The following is a 16018-nucleotide window of genomic DNA, read 5'->3' on the forward strand; positions in this document are numbered from 1 at the left end:
AGTGATCTCCATCGACGTCTAAAAGCATTGCTGGTATGATTAGAGACCCTGGGCCGAGTAGCTAAGCTGAGGCGATCCTTTTATGTTGCCGAATATTCGCAATCGCGAATATTCGATTTCCGAATATTCGCGAATACTTTCTCCGCCCTTCTTTTGCATCAGAGCCGATCAGAGTTCTCCTACCACAGTTGTCATAGGAGAGAGTGGAGTGTTTCTGTGCGTTTTTCCAGTGTATCACATCTTCAAAGAATTTTCCATCTTTTGTCCCGTGTCATCATCATTTGTATTTCACCTCTTTAATGAGAATAATAACTGTTTAACATAAAGACATTTAAAATTTCGCAATCAGTTTCGCATTAGCAAAATTTCGCAAAAATTTTTTGGGGATAAAATATCACGAATATTCGATTTTAGCTAATATTTCACGAATATTCGGCTATATATTCGTGATATATCGCGAAATCGAATATGGCGTATTCCGATCAACACTACTTTGAATGCCAGAGTTTTAAAATCCCTCCTGGGATGTGTAGTTCCACAACAGTTGGAGGGTTGTAGTTTGGAGATCCCTGCTTTAAAGTATTGGTGCCAAACACGTCCTTTGGTAACTATTGCATGGTCCTGGGACCCCAATACTAAGTAAATCCAGTACAGGCATTGATTGTAAACGGACTGTATTGGCAGAGGTCTCATGTACATGTACTGTAACCAGTCTTTGAATATGTCCTGCAGTATGTCTCCACCATGACAGCCTGTTGAGGAATTGCATGTAGTAAATATAATAAGCCCTTTAGTGATGATATATCAGGGTTCACGGCTAAGGTACACTAAACCTCATAAATAGACTACAATTGCTTTCTAGGATAACTATACTTTTAGTACAGTTATTCTTTAACCGCTTAAGGACCAGCCGCTGCAATTGTATGCGGCAATGTGGCTGCTTCCCACGAATCGCCATCATTGTACATTGGCTCGTACACAGCGATTTGTGGGCGCGCGAGGCACACACACGCAAACCCACTCTCCAGTGGGGGGAACTAATCGGTGTGTAAAGCCGATGTCCACCGGCCATCTGTGATCATTCCCTGCAGTGACAGAACAGGGATCTGCCTGTGTAAACAAGGCAAATCTCTGTTCTGACAGGGGAGCACATACAGATCCTGTCTTTCAGCTATGCAGGAAGGTGGATCTGTATATTTTCCCAGTCACGCAGTCCCCCATATAGTTAGTAAACACGCTGAGGGAACACATTTAACCCCTTGATCACCCCTGATGTTAACCCCTTCCCTGCAAGTGTCATTGGTACAATAACCGTGAATATTTTTAGCACTGATCACTGTAATAATGTCACTGGTTCTCAAAAAAGCGTAAAAAATGTCAGATGTACGATCTGTACGCCATAATGTCACAGTCCCGCTAAAAATCACGGATCGCTGCCATTACTAGCAAAGAATAAATAATAAAAATGCCATAAATCTTTCCCCACGTTTGCGCAAACCAATCAATATACACTTATTGCGATTTTTTTTTTTTTTTTTTTTTACCAAAAATATCTAGAATTATACATATTGACCTAAACCGATGAAGTTGTTTTATTTTTTTTATTTTTTTGTGATATTTATTATAGCTAAAAGTAAAGGGAAAAAAAAAAAGTTTTTCAAAATTGTTGCTCTTTTTTTTTTTTTTGTTTATAGCGCAAAAAATAAATGCAGAGGTGATCAAATACCACCAAAATAAAGCTTTTGTGAGGGTACAGCAGCGCATGACTGCGCAATTGTCAGTTTAAGCGATGCAGTGCCGTATAGCAAAAAATGGCCTGTCATTAAGGGGGGAAAATCTTCTGGTCCTTAAGTGGTTAAATAGCTTTCCAAATTCCCCTTAAATGTTCATCACAGATCTTTTCACACAACATGCTCATTAAAGGTGGAGAAATACTTTTATTTTTATGGATAGGCTCCTAAGCATGTGCAGTTCAGTCTCTCCTCTGTAGGTAGCACTGTTCCAGCAGACACCGTGCAGAGGGAATAGAGGTTGAAAGGAACTTTTGTTTCTCTTAGGCCTCTAAGTGTCATCAGGGGAGCAGCCATCTAATTGGATAGTGCTGCACTGAATGACCTCTGCGGCCATCTTTAGTGAGGGCAATGCTAATAAATGGCACTGCCCCACTGCAGTTAGCGTGCATTTGCAAAGTGGATAGTGTAGGGACAGGATCCCCACTGGCTAGGGACAATGCACTTAGTACAAAATATATGGCTCAAATCGCACCACATAGACATCGCATGTGATGTGCACAGGAATGTGGTGTGATTCCTATGCAAATCGCATTCATTGTTCTGCACGTACTAGTGTGAAAAAGTGATAAGTCCCAATCAAAAACAAAGTCAAATAGGTGCCTAATAATTAATTTTATACAGTGATTGGAGATTGTCATTTGACTCGCCTGGTGGAGGTTACGTAATTTTTGGTCCCGAGATCGAAACTAGAAGTTAGTGGTAAACCGCTTGTTTTACATTTTTAATGAGTCTGTGACTTGTGTTTTCAATGAGAGTGTTTTTCTTGCATTTATCTCTGGTTTAAAAAAAATAATGCACTGTTGGCAAACTTCTCTTTCCCTTCTGAGAATGTGATTTTTAGCCATACTTTGACCGCTTAAATGAGCCAGCATGCATATTCTCTTTTTTCTCATTTTGAAAAGGGATTTATAGTACTATTCATGTAATCATACATTAAACTGTACTCCTTTGTTTTGATATATGCTCACTTGAGTAATGTATATTATTTGTGTTGTGTTTTTTTTAATTTCATTTCACTAAAAGTTTTTTTTTACAGGGACTTTTTATGAGTTATAGTGAGGTGATTTTGAAATGATCACTGTGTAGTTCATGTGGTAGTTTGGATCAGAGCAACATTGATTTAGTTTTATAAATAAAATGGTGTCAAAGTTATCACATAACCCGTGTGATGTGTTTTTGGTAAATTATTAGAGATGGAGTGAGAAAGCCAGAGAGAACGGTAGAGTCAACTGTTGCCTGCATTTAGTTTGTAGCTACTTTTTTTGCCATCCATAAGATTTTATTCCTGCAATTTTTGTTTTTATAGTTGGATCAGAATAAAACGTTTGTAGATGAGAACAAGCTGAATAAGGTTGGGTTACACAGTTCCAAGGGGATGTGTGCCTGATTTCCTCATTATAATAAATTGTGAATTTAATTAATTTTGCCTCCAAGGACAAGCAACTTGAGCTACAGGGCACAGACAATAAAAAATGTCTTGTTTCCCAAAAGTGTGTCCCCTTTCATCATCCTCAAAAATCATTAATTTATTTTTAATGCGTGCTGTTGATTATGGATATTACAATTGTCTTTAATTTTGATGATTTTAGGGATCAATGAAGAAGTATAAAACTGTTCTAATATCTAGTTATTTTTTCCCAATAGCTGTGACTGTGAGTCAACACTTAAAGCCAGGTAAGCTTCCTAAATCCTTTAAAGAATTCAAGCTTACATTTTGATGTGTTCAATTCCGTTGCTCATGTATTTTACGCCAAGTCTAATACTTTCTTGATATTTACTACTGGCATACTCCAACATTTTTTCCCTTAACCTAAAATATGAGAATCTCTGTTTTTGCCTTTCGCAGCCTGAAGGCATGGATAACAAAGGAGCATTTATTAGTCTACGTAACCTGCCTCAAAGAAGTGAAATACTAATCCTGGAGAATGGAGATAAAGATAAAAAGAATAATCACTACCACTTTTGCTTATTTTATAGACGCTGTAAAGCAGTTAATCTACATTAGACAATACTTATTTAAATATGCAAATGTATTATACACACTGACCTGTAATATTAATCCGTATGTTAAAATGAACATCACCTCCTTGGTGAGTACAAGCTGTTGGGGCAAGGGGGAATAAAGTGACCCTTTTTCTTTGCTCTGCATAGGCATACACAGGGCCGCTGTTGGGAATCATGGGGCCCTGTACAGCCTACCTGACAGGCCCCCCACACACACACACCTGAGGTATTTTATACAATATATTCACACACACAAAAATCATTTTTGAAGGGACACAAATGCCACTCTAATTCCCCCTCCTAGTACACATCTCCCTAACCCCAAAAATTCACCAGCCTAGCACACATCAAACTTTCTATCCTAGCACAAATAGTCTTCCACCAAATCCCACCTGCCTGCAATGTGATATACAGTATGAACTATCCGGTCTCATGTGATGCATGTGGAACGCTCTTCTGACAGGAAGAAAAGGACAACACAGTGCACCTCCTCCTGGATGTCTCCTCTCTGCTCTAGCCTCTGGTCTAATTGTCCCAGCTGTGAGTGCGAGCAGGGCAGGGGAAGGACTTTAGCGGCGGCAGGCCATGTTCATTATACCTCCCATATCTCTCACCCAGCAGCTAAAAGCCGGTGGGAGGGAGAGTGGGATAAATCTGGGTGAGAGACTTGGAGGGCATTGTTCTCCACCAATCCTTCTGCTCTCAGGGCCCCTCTGTGTGCTGGGGCCCCCTACAGGAGGGCTGGTGGTCCCCCCTATCAGCAGCCCTGGGCATACAGCTTAAGGTTTATAGACATTTTATAAGTGGTTGGAGTTACCGTATATACTCGAGTATAAGCCAAGTGTTTCAGTACATTTTTTTTGTGCTGAAAATTCCCCCCTCGGCTTATACTCGAGTCAGGGCCATACATAGTGTCAGAGGAGAGGCGCAGAGGCAGCAGAGGACTGTGTCTGACTGCCGATGAATGGAGGAAAACGTGACATCCCCTGCCGCTGCGCGCCTCTGATCATCAGTGAATCAGTGACCTGTCTGTCTCATCCACGTGGTTAAGTCACCACCAGTTACCAGTCAGTGATTGAAGTGCCGTGACCATCCTACAGCCAGCGCCTCTGTCCAGTGCCCTACCATGCGCCCGCGTGATTCCTAATCCTGCCCCCCCTTGTCGTGGAGACCGTTCTCCCTCTGGCCTATCCTGAACAATGGCAGTGTTAGTCAGTGGAATCAATTAAGCTCAGTGATATAGCGCCTTCCTGGGCTGGCTGCGCTCCGGGCTTGGTGACAGATAGTCTGCCTGGAGAAGGCATCGAGGCAGGCAGAATTTGAAAATTGTTAGTTCCTTGCAGAGCAGTCCACAGAGCCCCAGACCGTCACCTGGTGAGTAAAACTAAACACTGTCACTGAGATAGCATTATGGCATGCAAATGTATATAGATATAGTGTATGTATAAAGACTGATCTGCCAATCACACTGGTGTGTATGTACCAAGGCCCCCCCTCCCTGGTAAGGCTGCATTTATGGGCACAGGGGCGGTACAGGAGGCACAGATCAGGTAGGGAGATTGGCACAGTGAGGCATGCAGATGGACACAGTGAGGCTGCAAATGGCCACAGTGAGGCTGAAAATGGGCACTGTTGACCCTCTCTTCCACTTACAGTAGCTGCTGCATTTCTCACCCTAGGCTTATACTCGAGTCAATCAGTTTCCCCATTTTTTTGTGGTAAAATGAGGTGCCTCAGCTTATACTAGGGTCGGCTTATACTCGAGTATATACGGTAGTTAGATTCCATATTTATAGTGTCTCATGAAGAGTGGCAGTAGGAGGTTCTTCATTTGTACAACATTAAAAAGGGCATTCCAGGCCTCTATATTGAAAATTTCATGTTCGCAATTTACTAAAAAGTCACGCGGCTGAACTTGTGCATTACATAGCCTCAGTCTTTTTAATATTTTGGTTACCTAAAGTAGCCATATTTCCACACTAGGAAGGGTGTGGTGACTTCTCTAAAGTACAGTATTTGTGCCAGATTCCTTTTGGGGACTTGCTGTTGCTAAATTCAAGAATTAAATGTTTCTTATTTAAGTTACAGCTTCCCAGTATGATGGTTAACCACTTAAGGACCGCCTAACGCCGATATACTATGGCAGAATGGCACGCATTTAAGAGCCCCGCCGTGGGTTGTGCACGTGCGACCCGGTCCAAAGCTCCGTGAACGCCCGTCCACTCGGACTGTAACGCGATGACGTCTCCTCCCAGGGAGGAGGAGACGTGCTGACATCATCGCGTTAGTCCGAGTGGACGGGCGTTCGCTTAGCCGGCCGGCTTACTTATGCTGCATACACTTCTTTGCTTTTGAGTTTTTTTACCTTTAATTCAAATTGTATTTTTTGACGGAGATTCACTATGGTGAGCTTTTATTCCTTTCCGGTACCTATTTTGTGTGAGTGACATCAATCATCCCGAGTTTCCTTTGAGTACCATTGGCAGTCACTGCTCTCCACGGTTTTAAGGCCCAGGCTGGGGTTTCAGCCGCAATCTATCTCTGCTTGCCATTTGGTAAGCGTGCATTTCATATGGTGTTTTCACTTTCGGTGGTGGATCCTCATCATTATCACTTATGAAGATTTTTTGGTGGACTTATTGCAAATAGAGTTCTTTTGATATTTTTTGCACATTTGTCATTCACTTTTTATGTTGTTTGCTTGTTTTATACATATTTATATGTTTATTACTTTCAATAGTAATTTACTTTGATTTTTCACAGCGCAGCGATATTTTTTTCCAGTATGAAGGCTAGTCTCTCAGGAGGGCCATGTGATTCATTTGGAGTACGCACCCATATCTGAACTACCCTTACAGTGTTGCCGGATGGCTTAAAGGTTCTGACACTGTAAAGCTGAATCCTATTCTACAATCTAACTATAGTAACTAGCCCCAGGCTGCTAAGTCTGTGAGAGAGGCTTATCCAAGAGTGCTACATGTTGCCAGGTCTGTTTGAGAGGCCTATACAGGTAGTCAAGATCTGCTTATAGAGGAAGCTGTTTTACTATTGGATTCACAGAGTCTGTAAGTGATCTGCAAATGGTATCTGAAACCTCCCCTAACCCTCTCTCTAACTACTTCTTTCAAGTTCCTTATTAAAGCATTGAAAAATACTTAGGCCCAGATTCTCGTATCTGGGCGAAAACTGCGGCGGCGTAACGTATGTCATTTACGTTACGCCGCCGCAAGTTTTACAGGCAAGTGCTTTATTCACAAAGAACTTGCCTGTAAAGTTGCGGCGGCGTAGCGTAAATCCCCTGGCGCAAGCCCGCCTAATACAAATGAGCCGGGTAGGGGGCGTGGATCATTTAAATTAGGCGCGTTCCCACGCCGAACGTACTGCGCATGCGCCGTCCCTAAAAATTCCCGACGTGCATTGCGCTAAATGACGTTGCAAGGTCGTCATTGGTTTCGATGTGAACGTAAATGGCGTCCAGCCCCATTCACGGACGACTTGCGCAAACTACGTAAATTTTTAAATTTCGACGCGGGAACGACGGCCATACTTAACATTGGTTGCCCCTCATATAGCAGGGGCAACATTACGCGTCGCAAATCGAACGTAAACGTCGTAACTTCACTGCGTCGACCGCACGTACGTTCGGGAATTTGCGTATTTTGCTAATTTGCATACTCGACCGGGAAAACGACGGAGGCGACACCTAGAGGCGAAAAAAATAATTGCATTTAAGATCCGACAGCGTAAGAGCCTTACGCCTGTCGGATCTAATGGTTATCTATGCGTAACTGATTCTAAGAATCAGTCGCATAGATACGACGGCCCAGATTAGGACTTACGACGGCGTACATTGTGTTGCGCTGTCGTAAGCCCTTTGAGAATCTGGGCCTTAGTGACTGGTGTCCAAATTCTGTTCTAACTTCCCATTATAGCCCTGGGGTGAATGTAAGCTTGCCTATCTCTGGAGGTACCTCCTTGCCCCCAGTAGACCTAGGGGGGCGCTACATATAGCTACCTGAATGCACATTTTTTTTGCCCTCTCTGCATTTCTATATTACTAATATGATATAATTATATTGTAGAACTACTACAACCCATTTGACATAAAACCTCTGAAGACAGACTGTATGACAGTATGTATGACAGATAGCCTATCAATTGGCAGTATGTGCCAGACACATAGAATGCGCTATTTTGTGTATTATGTACAGGCATACCCCACTTTTAAGTACACAATGGGACCAGAGCATGTATGTAAAACCAAATGTACTTAAAGTGAAGCAATACCCCTTTTTACTTCTGGGTGGTCAGGGGCTATAGTGGGCATGTCAGGGGCTGTAAAGGGGGGTCAGGGGCTGTAGTGGGGGAGGTCAGGGCCTATAGTGGAGGGAAATCAGCTGTAGTGGGGGGGTCTGGGAGTAATGTTTATAGTACTGTACAGTAATCCACTTACATTTAGGCAGCAAGTCTGGGCTGGGGGGTAACTCTGGGCTGGTTGGCGGGCAACTCTGGGCTGGCTGGCAGGAACTTTGCCTTTTCACTTGCGGCCTCTTCACTGGCGACAACTCTGGGTGGCAGCTCTGCCTCTTCCAGGCCATACTGCGGCTGCCCGGCGCAGGATGTCTGTACTTGCAAGGCACTTTTATGTACACTCACTGGTGTGTCCATACATGCAAGTGTGTGTACTTAAAGTGGGGTATGCCTGTATCATGATCTTATATTCACAATCACATTAATACTATGATGTTAGTTGTTTGTACTATTTTATCATGTTATAATAAAATATACCTGTATATATATTTTTACCTACATTTTGGTCTGCCTGTCTAAAAATCCATGAGGGGTTTTACTGTGCTACCGGGCAACTAATGCAGTCGTATCCAAGTATTGGTAAGCTGCACTCTATTAGATTAACATTTTTCTTCTTGGGTTTAGATAGCCTTTCAGTGGATTTGCTTATATTTTATTGCCCATAATTGTGGCAGGCTTACAGGACATTAACGTTTTGGATTAAAACAAAAACAAACATGTCATTCTTGCCTGCTTTGTGTAATGGTTTTGCAAAGAGCAGCCCTGATCATCCTCTTCTCTGGCCCCCCACTGATGCTCCTGGGCCCTCCCCATTGACCAGCACCCCCAATAGCAAGCCACTTGCTGTTTGCTCCTGAGCTCGCCTACATGCATTCATAAGACATAGAGAGCTGCAGTTTCACCCAGCTAGGCTCTGTCCTCATTGGCTGTGATTGACACCAGTGGGAGCCAATGGCGCTAGCTGCTGTCTAATGAGAAGAGGGAGTCCCAGAACAGTTAAATCTCTTGTGCACATCGCTAGATCAAGAGGGTGCTCAGGTGAGTAGTGTGGGGGGGGGGGGGGCTGTGGGGGGAGCAGCACACAAGGTTTTTTTACTTTCATGCATAAAACCTTCAGCCTTTGCAGCCACTTTACTTTATATCTAGCAAGTTGTATTTTTTCAAACTGCAATGGGTAAAAATGTCAGTAAAAAAATCCTCAACATAATGAAAAGTAAAAGACCAATTAAACAATTTGCAAATTGTTATTAAATATTGCTGTAACTATTTTATTCAGAAAAGCAGCAAATTGTGCAATAGCAGGGAATTAAGTAAATTGGGCTATAACAAATAAAATGAAATCTGATTGGTTGCTATGAGTTAATAAACTTTTTAATTATTATTTGAATTGCCTCATTGAATCTTTGAACTAAACTGATGTCCCTTTTTTTGTTTTGATACATTTTTTGCTTATATTATGCACAAAATGTTGCTATTTTGAGCATTAGACAAACAAAAATGTTCAGCGGTTTTTATTTTTCTTGTATTCTTTCATTCTTTCAAATAATCAAGTACCTTTAAGATAATGGTATGTATACCTAAAAGCTTTGCTTCGCTATCTTATTCTTGACATAGAATGTAACATTTACTGATGGCTCAGAGAAGTCAAATCTATCACAAGAAGCCTGTCCTTATCTTTTAATTGAAGGCAGTCTGCTCCACAAGCTGCTTTGTTTTTGGGACACCTCATATCACAAAGCTGAGGAAAGCAATTACATTTGGCATGGATGTCTGACAAAAAATAAGACAATTTCTCACTCATTCTACTATAGAGTACGGTAATCATTTCTCACTCATTCTACTATAGAGTAATAATTTTTCACTCATTCTACTATAGAGTGATCATTTTTCACTCATTCTACTATAGAGTAATCATTTCTCACTCATTCTACTATAGAGTAATCTGAATGTGAATATTTTGAAATACTAGAAAAGTAATATCTAAGTGATGGTAAATGAACTTCAGTATGTTTTTAAAATGTGGATTATCTATATATAATATAAAATGGGATTTCCGGTTCAATTGGAAAATTGATACCCAACATATCATGCTTTAAAATTGCGCCCGCTCGTGGAATGGCAACAAACATTGACCCCTAAAAATCTCCATAGGCGACGTTTAAAAATTTCTACAGGTTACCAGTTTTGAGTTATAAACCTCGTACAAACGTTCGTGTGTACGAGGCTTTCAGGTTTCTCGTCAGGAAATCTGGCCAGAATCTCGATGAGAAAAATAGAGAACCTGCGCTCTTTTTTCTCATCGAGATTTCGCCTGTTTCCCGACGAGAAACCCGAGAGTGTGTATACTTACCTGTCGCCGTTGAAACCTGCACATGCTCGAAATGACTGACGCATGTGTGGTAGCTTCCATGGCATAGGTAGGGTGAAGCAAGATGGCGGCAACGACATCGAATGTGACAAGCGCAGGTTTGTCATACGCGATGACGTCCGTGTTCTTGCCTTTCAAGAGAACTGCATTTTTTTTTAAAAGGTCAGTGTGTACACTCGGGCGGCAAGAGATTCTTACCAAGAATCTCGTCGGGAAAAACAATGTTTTTTTCCTGACGAAATTCTTGCACGTGTGTATATGGCCATAGAGGAGTTCCTTTATAAGAATTATTGCTCTCACGCTAACTAGCGATCGTGGCGATACCCCACATGTGTGGTTTTAATATGCAGGTGTGACTTGCGTATGCACTCGCTTCTGCGGGTTAGCTCGGTGGGACAGAGGGGTTTACTTTTTTTTTACACTGTCCTTTAAAATAAAAAAAATTTGAGTTACTTTTTTTTTTCCTATTACAATAAATTTAAACAGCCCTTGTAATAAAAATAAATCATGACAGGACCTCTTTAATGTGAGATCTAAGGTTAAAAAGACCTCATATCTCACATTTACACTTAAATACAATCAAAATAAATCAAATCAAATTTAAAAAATCTGTTTAAAAAAAAAAAAAAAATCCCTTGCAAGACTATTGGGCAGAAGTGATGTTTGACGTCACTTCCGTCATCTAATGTTATGAAGCGGAGTGGGGGCCATCTTTCCCTCACTCGGCTCCATGCTACTGGGGGGATAGGATCAGATTGTATCTGCCACTATCTGCTGCCATAACCCCGCTATTCTACGTCAAAGTACTGACTGACAATGGCGGCGGTTTGCGGGAAGTAGGTAAAGATGGCTGCCGCATATTCAATTAACCATGTGGTTGTGGGGGGGGGGGGGGTAGTGCAACCATGTGTTGCTGACATCACTCACAAAATAACCAGTGAGTGGTCAAGAGGAATGATTACATCCTGTGGGCGATCTCTGGTATACAGGACTATAATAAAGTCCTGCTACCTCTGTTTTTCAGTTTCTATAGAAAATCGATTGGCGGCCATTTTGTTGTAGCCGCGCCATGATACAGCATATTATTGCGGTCGGCCATTTTCCTGTGGCCGGGTCAGGCTCCATATGCTGCGCTCGGTGGCCATCTTGCCTGGGTCCTTGGCCTCTAGTGCTGATTCCTACGGCGAGCGGCGCCGTTCTCCTCATGCAGCACCCCACAGCTACCTCACCTCACGGCTTTTCTCCTTACACACACGGCGGTGTGCTGGGGTGGGCAGCGGCGCTGAGCAGTCTCCTTCGGTGTGGTGAGTCCCCTGGGTATCCCCCCAGTCAGCGCAGCAGGAGTGGTGGGCCCTGGGAGTTTTTTCCTTGAAAATGGAGTTAGTATCTGGTCCTTCTTCCCCAAGCATGACAGAGGTGGCAGCTGGTACTTCTGCTCCTGCACTTACAAGCGGCGTGTGGAGGGGTAAAAAGCGCCCCCTCCCTCCACTATCCCCTGGGGAATGTTCAGATTCAATCCAGGACCCGGCTGCGGCTCAGGTACCTGGTTCTGTTTTGTCTGAAGACGTGGACCAGAACCTTCCTTGTGAGGAAGACGCTTTAACTGGGTCGGGGCATGATAAGGCACTTGTCAGGGTGCTTATCAATGCTGTAAGGGACTCCCTTAAGCTGGATAGTGCAGCTGAGGTATCCGCTGAGGGCTTGGTCTCCTTTGGATCAAACAAATCAGACCGCTCTGTTAAGGTTTTTCCTTATGTGCCCTTCTTTGATAGATTAATTGATGCGGAATGGGAAAAGCCACAGAAGGCTTTTGTAGTTCCTCACCGCCTGGCGGTTCGGTACCCCTTTGAGGAGAACCTCTTAAAGAAGTGGACTTCTCCGGTGGTGGACCCTCCGGTTGCCCGGTTAAACAAGGTGACCTCTCCCCCTATAGAGGGAACCCCTGCTTTTAAGGATCAGACTGATAGGAGATCCGAAGCACTGACCCGCTCCATGTTTACCATGCTGGGGTCTGCCTTGTGGCCTATTGTGGCCACTACTCTGGGAGTGAGCATTTTGCACCAGACAGTGGAGGAGCACCGACTCTCCCGAAGTTATTAGGCTAGCGGACCAGCTGGTCCAGGGCCTCATATAGGTCTGTGATGCTTCATTGAATGCTGCGCCCTTGTTATTCAGGGCATCTGTTTCAGAATGGTTTAATGCACACGGTGGTGTAGTGGTTAACTCCATTACTTGGCAACAAGAGTCATTGGTTCGAATCCGCACACTGACGCAAATCTGCCTGGAGCTTGCATTGTCGCTCCCTGTGTCTGCATGGTTTTCCTCCGGGTACTCATGCATACATGTATGCATACACCTACATAATATACATACACACTGTGTGTGCATTATTTATGGGCAACCCTCTTGGGTCGTCAAAGGCCCAGCTGGGGGACTAATCCGTCCCTTGGTGCGTAAGCTGATTACGCCGGCACCCAAATTCTGCCAGTGTCTCTCCCTTCCCTCCCTGTCTCTATGTGGGGGGGCAGCTTGCAGGTTCACAATTTGGTGAAACCTCCCTGCTCTCTGACCAATGGGTCTGCGAGGTGGTCTCTTCAGAGTACTATATAGGATTTCCTCCTATCCACAGAACAAAGATCTTTCCTCGTGTCTTCCTCTCCCGGACCGTCGGTCTGCCTTGGGCAGTGTGGGACTTGCTAAGCTGCGGGGTAATTTTACCTTTCCTGCAGGACGAGATGTTTGGGGTTTTCTATGGGCCTCAGGCCCTGAATACCTTTGTGACCGCCGGGTAGCTCCGCATGGAATCCATTCGTTCGGTGGTAACTGCGCTCCATCCGGGGGACGTCCTGGTGTCCTCAGACACCAGGGACACATACATGCATGTCCCGTTTTGCGCATGTCAGTGTTTTTTCTGTGCTTCATGATGAGAGAGGGTCTCGGTCATGTGGCCCTCCCTTTTTGATCTGAGCACCATGGGTTTTCAGCTAGGAGCTCGCACTTATCCTAACTTTGTTGGGACAGTGAGGCTTTGCCTCATTGGCTACTTGGACGACTTTCTTCTGAGAGCAGCTTCTGTCTCAGACCTTGTGGATGTGTTATTCCCATTCAGACCCTCCGAAGGTTCGGGTGGTTGTTAAATGTTTAGGCCAGAAGGTGTAGCTCAGTGGCAGCAAGCCCGCCTTCCATGTGTGCGACCCAGGATTCAAATCCTTGGAGTATCTAGGGTTGATCCGGACTCCTCGGTGGCGAAGGTCCTTCTTCCCCTGGAGAAATTGCAGACTTTTCAGTCTGTGGTGAAGGTATTGGCATCATGCAATCGATCTTCTCTCCGGGCACCTGCTGGTCCGGGGCCTTTGGGTAGCCTCCTTCGAGGCAGTACTCTATGCCCAGTTCCACACTCGGGTTTTCCAGGGGAAATACTGTCCAGGTGGTAAAAATCTCTTGTCTCTGAAATCATCAGATTCCGGTATGCCACCTAGTCAGAGTCTCTCGGAGTCAGTGATGGAGATCCCCGACTCTAAGGTCCAGGAAGTTGTTTCTTCCTTCCAGAGGTCGGTGTTTACGACGGATGCCAGCCTCACGGGTTGTGGGGGGTCCAGTCGGCCCTGAGTTCATGGGACTTGCGTGGACCTACGGCCACACCTCCCTGAATGTTCCCGCTCTCGTCTGGTCTCGGTAGCTACCCAGGGTCGGGCCTGGCTAGTGCTTGGGTGGGAGACCGCCTGGGAATACCAGGTGCTGTCTACCATTCATTGTCCTACTATTTTAGGCATCAGGCTATGTTTCTCCTCCTGGCCGAGGAGGTTGTAAGGTCGTCCAAACTGGTTTCAGCCGGACAACGCCACGGCCGTGGCTTCGGTCTACCATAAGGTATACCGGCAGGCGGACTATGGGAGTCACCATATGCTGGACCAGGGCGACTGGTCTTTGTGCTTGGGGGTGTTTCAGCTCACTTGCAGGAGGTGAGCCTCACAGGGCATGGATCTCCTGGCCGCTCATCTCCACTGCAAGGGTTTCGAAGTTGGTGGCCAGGTCTAGTGATCTGGTACAGATGCGTCAGTCGCGCTGGTGGCCCTGTGGGGTCTGTATCGGTGACTTTTTGCCGTTCCTCCATTGTAGTTGCTTCCTCGGCTGCTCCACAGAGTGGAGGCTGAGGAGATCCCGATGATTCTAATCGCTCCAGATTAACCTCGGCGTCCTTGGTACGCCGATATCTGGCGCCTGGTAGCGGAGGTACCCTGGCAGTTACCAGGGCGGGAGGTCCCTCTGTCTCGAGGTCCCATACTTACTCCTGTTGTACAGCCACTGACTTGCTCAACATGGCTATTGGACTTTAAGTGACCGGGGGCTGTCCGACTCGTCATCTCAACAATGCTGAGGGCACGTGTAACAGTCACCACCGTTTACGACCTTCCATCAACTCACGACAGCTTATCCGACACACCGACAAACCAGCAGACACGATCCATATCAATTCCCCAGAAAATGAGACTGACAGCCCTATTCTCTGCTTCAAAATATATGAACACTTTTAATGGTTTGCTCTCAAGTTTATATACAGTTTATAAGGCATGTTTCAGTAATCACAGGAACAATCAAACTCTCCACCCACACATCACACACTGGGGGGCTTCAATACACCTTCAGATGGGCTAATTACTAAACATTCCAGACATTTCGGCACCGGTCTATAATTAACATGACCTATTTACTACACCAGAGAAGTCACATTCCTTTATCAATAGAATTCAAACAAAACACCATCACACAATGAGTTCCCCTCAATCCACATCTTTAGACAGACGGTCTGTCTCCGATAGAAAGGTATTCACACCTGATCATCAATAGGCTTTAAACAGTGTTATCGCACAATGAAAGGTCTTTCAGGAGCCAGCCTCATTTAACTCAATAGCCTGGGCTAAGCATTGAAAGAGTCATTCTATTGACCGGTAGGGTCAGAATAAACCAACACTTGTAATATCTCATGTAATTTCTAATTAATATTTCTTTCTCGTACATCACGGGACACAGAGCGGCATATTCATTACTATGTGGGTTATATGGAGTACCTTCTGGTGATGGACACTGGCAATCTCAAACAGGAAGTGCCCCTCCCTATATAACCCCCTCCCATAGGAGGAGTACCTCAGTTTTTTCGCCAGTGTCTTAGGTGTTGGTCATGGTTTAGCTTACCTCCACATCCTTGGGATTAAGGTGGGCTAACCGGTTCTGTCCAAAGGCCTCAGTGCTAAAGTGGTCAGCAACCGGACCCCAAACCATTGGGGTGTAGCCCATAATGCTTTCTGTTCAGAGAGCTGGACCCTGGGCCCAGAACTTAGAAACCTTTGGGGGCCTAATGTTTCTGTTGCCAGGGTGCTATATGGGCCCAGGACAGTGGCTCCTTCATAGGAACCCAGGGCCTGAAGGTCTAGACGCCACCCACGGAGATGGGGGAAGATTGGACCTCTTGCTGTGCAAAAGTCCTGCGGCATGGAGCAGGTAAGTATTGGGGGAGCTTGCGGAACTTGGTTCTTAGCAGGTT

The 16018-nt window shown here is 44.7% G+C and overlaps 1 pseudogene; it reads left to right on the top strand.

Annotated features, from left to right (window-relative positions):
* Positions 1-14104: 14104 nt before the first annotated feature.
* On the top strand, positions 14105-14223 carry LOC120929823 (annotated as a pseudogene).
* Positions 14224-16018: the final 1795 nt, after the last annotated feature.

Source organism: Rana temporaria, chromosome 2 (assembly GCF_905171775.1).
Source record: "Rana temporaria chromosome 2, aRanTem1.1, whole genome shotgun sequence".
NCBI lineage: Eukaryota > Metazoa > Chordata > Amphibia > Anura > Ranidae > Rana > Rana temporaria.